Source organism: Cervus canadensis, chromosome 3 (assembly GCF_019320065.1).
Source record: "Cervus canadensis isolate Bull #8, Minnesota chromosome 3, ASM1932006v1, whole genome shotgun sequence".
NCBI lineage: Eukaryota > Metazoa > Chordata > Mammalia > Artiodactyla > Cervidae > Cervus > Cervus canadensis.
The window spans coordinates 113,776,288-113,782,348 of NC_057388.1; positions in this window are offsets into that span (position 1 = coordinate 113,776,288).

Consider the following 6,061-nt stretch of genomic DNA (forward strand, 5'->3'; position numbering starts at 1 on the left):
CTGGAGTGGGTTGCCATTTCCTTCTCCAATGCATGCATGCATGCTAAGTCAGTTCAGTCGTGTCCGACTCTGTGCGACCCTATGGACAGCAGCCCACCAGGCTCCTCTGTCCACAGGATTCTCAAGAATACTGGGAAGTATTCTTGAATACTGGGCAAGAATACTGGGGTGGGTTGCCATTTCCTTCTCCAAGAGACCGAGAGAGACATGTATTTTCTATCACCTCCCAGGGCCATAGCCTGACCTGTGGGACAAAAGCCAGCTCTCGGGTCATAGTTATTACATGATTGTGTAATAACAAGCACTTTTCTAGGGAACTGGGCGGTGGCAGCTCTTTTCTGAGAATTCTGGAGAATTCTGGAGGGCTCCCTGGGATAATCTTCCTTGGAGGAAGTGCTCTGTTCTGAGTCCTCGGATCCAGGACCTCACCCGGGAGGGAGACATCTGAGTCACGGATGTGCGAGTTGCAGAATCCAGCCTCTAACTCTGAGGATGAAGACATGCTAAGTGTTCACTGTTCCTCCAGCGCTCTCTTTCTCTTTTTATTCTCTCCTCCCTTTTCCCCATCCTTCCTCAGGTGCGACCGTGATTCTGTGCCCTGGTGGAGGAGGCTGACGGGAAGGAAGCTATCGCACAGTGGCTTCCAGCACAAAGGCCTTTCTGTTCTTCCCTCTCTGCGCCTCAGGCTGCTTGCTGGCATCTGTGACCCTGCTCACCTGTGACAGTGCTGCCTACGAGGCAGTTTCTCATGCCTCCCCCCAGGTTCCTGAGCTTGGGACCTGGGCGACCTCCAGGCCATCTCTTCCTCCCCCTGGAAGTACCGTGCCCCTGCAAGGAGGCCACATGCCCCAGATCCCACCGTGGGAGCCAGGCTGACCCACTGATCGAGTTTAGAACCATCCCAGAGGCTCATCGCCTGAACAGGGAGTTTCACTCTCTCCAGTGTTCTTTCTGTTGCACTACTTTTCTTTCCTCATTCTCATGGTAAAATATACACTGGACTGATGTTGAAGCTGAAACTCCAGTACTTTGGCCACCTGATGCTAAGAGCTGACTCATTTGAAAAGACCCTGATGTTGGGAAAGATAGAAGGCAGGAGAAGTGATGACAGAGGATGAGATGGTTGGATGGCATCACTGACTCAATGAACATGAGTTTGAGTAAACTCCAGGAGCTGGAGATGGACGGGGGGCCTGGCGTGCTGCAGTCCATGGGATTGCAAAGAGTCAGACATGACTAAGTGACCGAACTAAACTGAACTGAAAATATACATGGGGGCTTCCCTGGTGGCTCAGGCAGGAAAGAATCTGCCTGCAATGCAGGAGACCCCGGGTTTGATCCCTGGGTCAGGAAGATCCCCTGGGGAATGGAATGGCAACTCACTCCAGTATTCTTGCCTGGAGAATCCCCTGGACAGAGGAGCCTGGCCAGCTACAGTCCATGGGGTCGCAAGGAGCCGGACAGGACTGAGCGACTAACACTTTCACTTTCAAAATATACATAACATGAAATTTAGCATTTTAACCATTTTTAAGTGTCTCTATGGGTTTTTAAAATTCATCTATTTTTGGCGGTGCGGGTCTTTGTTGTTGCTGGGCTTTCTCTAGTCGGGGTGAGCAGGGGCTACTCTCCCTTGAGGTGTATGTGCTCCCTTCTGATTGCGGGGGCTCCTCTTGTTTCAGAGCACAGGCTCTAGGCACACGGGCTTTAGTACTTGCAGCATGAGGGTTTGGTCGTTGTGGCTTTCAGGCTCTAGAGCGCAAGCTCAGTAGTTGTGGGCCACGGGCTTAGTTGCTCCGTGGCATGTGAGATCTTCCCAGACCAGGGATCAAACCCACATCCCCGGCCTTGGCAGGTGGATTCTTACCCACTGCACCATTAGGGAAGTCCTACCGTTCCATAGTGTTGAGCATATTCATGATCATGGTATGCAGCCATCACCACCATCATCTCCAAACTTTTCCCTCTCCCTAAATGGAAGCTCTGTCCCCAGTAGACTCTTTAACCCCATTCCTCTTCCCCTCCCCACCACCATTGCCTGGGCACCCTCCAGTCTTCTTCCTGTCTATATGAATTTGATGACTCTAGTGGCACACGGAAGCGGAATTACAGAGTATTTTTCTTTTTGTGACTGACTTATTTCATGCCTTCAAGGTTCATCCGTGTTGTAGCAGGTAACAGGAGTACCTTCCTTTCAGAGTCTGAAAAAAGATTCCTTTTCTACATAGACTGCAGTTTACTTATCCATTCATCTGTCGATGGACACTTGGCTCTAGTATTAACTTAGCAAACATCTTTTGAGTGCCACTGATGTAGCGCGCATGAGGTTTGCTGCTGGAGATAAGATTGCTGTCGAGGTAACTAGGGGGTCCCTGCCCTCCCAGAGGGGAAAGTGAAAGTGAAGTCACTCAGTCATGTCTAACTCTTTGCGACCCTGTGGTCTGTAGCCTACCAGGCTCCTCCGTCCATGGGATTCTCCAGGCAAAAATACTGGAGTGGGTTGCCATTTCCTTCTCCAGGGGATCTTCCCAACCCAGGGATTGAACCCGGGTCTCCTGCATTGCAGGCAGATGCTTTACCCTCTGAGCCACCAGGGAAGCCCTAGAGGTGATGAGACACTAAATTGTAATGGCTGGAAGGAATGGTTTACAAAGACACTGATGAAGAGACTATTCTTAATTTATCTATCCTCCACAATTTTTACTAAAACCTCTGGGCACCTGATTCAAAATGAATGAAATAAGGGACTTCCCTGGTGGTCCTGTGGCTAAGACTCCATGCTTCCACTGCAAGGGGCATGCGTTTGATCCCTGGTTGGGAAACTAGGATCCCACATGCTGCGCAGCATGGCCAAAAAATTTAAAAAAAAAATTTTTTTCCAAAGAGTAAAATAAATAGCAGAAATAGAAATGGAAGAGCCTGCAAATCATCACACACAGTCTAAATCTGTGAAGGGTCCTCCTAATGGTGAATTTAAATTACATCGACAAACAGCTCTGTTCATCACAGGCTGTAGTTTCTAGCTGCAGCAGTAGAACCAGCTAGATCAGCTTTCTCCGTGTTCACTGAATAAGTGCAGGAGTCTCTGGTTTTCTCTGCTGTGCTGGGGAACAGACCCCAAGCTGCAGGCTCCAGAGGACCCTGTGGGTCCCCATGTCTGCCAGCACTCTGTGAACCCATTGTCCACTTGCTGCCATGGGCTCTTCACTCTGCAGACATCTCATTAAATTGCAGTTTTAAAACACCGTTTGGTTTAGCACTGCATCCTATGATGTGTCTCCTTTACCATGAGTGGTTGCTCTGCAGATTTCTGAACATGTCTGTCCTGACTTAGACAGAGGCCAGATAGGAGCTCAACAGTCCCTGGTTTCACCAAGGTTCTGGCCATGTATCCTTGGGTGCCGGTTGTCATTATATTCATTGATACATCTGGTCTTTGTTGTTGTTCAATGGCTAAGTCATGATCAACTCTTCATGACCCCATGGGCTGCAGCACGCCAGGCTTCCCTGTCCTTCACTGTCTCCCAGAGGTAGCTCAAACTCATATCCATTGAATCAGTGATGCCATCCAACCATCTTGTCTTTGGTCACCCCCTTCTCCTCCTGCCCTCAATCTTTCCCAGCATCAGGGTCTTTTTCAGTGAGTCCACTCTTCGCATCAGGTGGCCAGAGTATTGGAGGTTTGGCTTCAGTATCAGTCCTTACAATGATTATTCAGGGTTGGTTTCCTTTAGGATGGACTGGTTTGAGCTCCTTGCAGTCCACGCAGTTCTGAAGAGTCTCCTCCAGCACCACAATTCAAAAGTACCAATTCTTCGGGGCTCAGCCTTCTTTATGGTTCAGCTCTCACATCCATACATGACTCCTGGAAAAACCATAGCTTTGACTATAAGGACCTTGGTAGGCAAAATGATGTCTTTACCAGATAAAGACAATAAATAAATGTAGAGTAAAGAAAATCTGCTATGCAGGAGACCTGGGTTTGATCTCTGAGTTGGGAAGATCTCCCGGAGAAGGGCATGGCTACCCACTCTAGTATTCTTGCCTGGAGAATTCCATGAACAGAGGAGCCTGGTGGGCTACAATCCATGGGGTCTCAAAGAGTTGGACACAATTGAGTGACTAAAACACACACACACACACACACACACACACACACACGCATCAGGTCACTGGATTGTTCTAGGTCTCCCTCTTGTGGGCCATCTATGAAATAGAACACACCAACTACTTCTAAATAGATACTATGAAGAATCTTACAGATGATAAAAAATCGATTTCTGTGAATCCTAAGAGCTGAATAGGACATTTCACTCATTTTATTTCAAAATATTGCAAACTTATAAAAAGTGTATAGAGAGTAACATAAAAATACTCATGCACCCACACACCAACTTTATCAAACCTTACCATTTTACCCCATATTTACTTTAGATATTTTAAAAAATAAAATAGATAAAGCTGAGGGCTGTGTATTTCCTTTGCTGCACACACAGAGAGAATAAGATAACCATTAGTCTGAATCTGTATTTGATTCTTCCATACATATTTTTGCTGAAACTGAAGCTCCAACACTTTGGTCACCTGTGTGAAGAACTGACTCACTGGAAAAGCCCCTGATGCTGGGAAGGGCTGAGGGCAGGAGAAGGGGGCAACAGAGGACAAATGGTTGGATGCCATCACTAACTCAATGAACATGAGTTTGAGCAAACCCTGGGAGGCAGTGAAGGACAGAGGAGCCTGGCATGCTGCAGGCCATGGGGTCGCAAAGAGCTGGACGCGACTTATTGACTGAGCAACAACAGCAACACAACCACAAATCTAGTCTCTATGTCTGTGAATCGGTTTCTGGTTCATAGATAAGTTCATCTGTGTTGTATTTTAGATTCCACATATAAGTGATAGCATATGATATTTGCCTTTTTCTGTCTGACTTACTCACATAGTATGATAATCTCTAAGTCCATCCATGTGGCTGCAAATGGCATTATTTCATTCTCTTAAATGCCTGAGTAGTATTCTATTGTATTAATACATAGGTACCACATCTTCTTTATCCACTCACCTGTCAATGGACATTTAGGTTGCTTCCATGTCTTGGCCACTGTGAGTAGCACTGCTATGAACATAGGGATGCATGTATCTTTTTAAATAAGAGTTTCATCTTTTCTGGATATGCCCAGGAGTGGCACTTCTGGATCATGTGGTAACTCTATTTTTAATTTTTTAAGGAACCTCCATGCTGTTTTCCACAGTGGCAGCACCAACTTACATTCCCACCAGCAGTGCAGGAGGGTTCCTTTTTCCCCACACTTTCTCCAGTATTTGGTATTTGTAGACTTTTTAGTGATGTCCATTCTGACTGGTGTGAAGTGATACCTCATTGTAGTTCTGATTTGCATTTCTCTAACAATTAACTAGCTCATCTGTCTTTCTTGTGCTAGCCATCCTTACAGGTGTGAAGGATCATATACAGTTTGCAAGTAATTTCTTCCATTCTGTGAGTTGTCTTTTCACTGTCTTGAAGGTGGCCTTTGAAGCAGAAAGTCTTAGAATTTGACAGAGTCCATAGATTTTAATACAGATATTCAGGGTACCAAGTAGCCCTCTTCTGCACGTTGATTCCCAACTGGGATTCTTTAAAATTGAAGTAGAGTTGATTTATAATGTTTTAGGTGTACAGTAAAGTGATTCCGTTATATATGTAAATATATTAATATATATGTGTATACATGTACCCCTATATTCATTGCAGCACTATTTACAATAGGGAAGACATGGAACTAACAGAAAAACAGAAATAAAAGTCAGGTGGAAGAAAAGAGGACAGGGAAGTGTGTTTTCTAGCTGTTCTCCGCTCAGCCCCCAAAGGAGCTCTGAATTGCTTCCGAGCTCCTACGAGCTGCCTGTGCTGTGTAGGTCTGACCCAGTCCTTTGGGGCACAGGGCTCTGTGCATTTTCTAATAAAACTTCCTCCTTTTATTTTTAAGTCAGAGTGAGAGTTAAGTAATCCAAAACCCATCAGAGCCTGACATGCCTCATATTGGACATCTACTTGAAT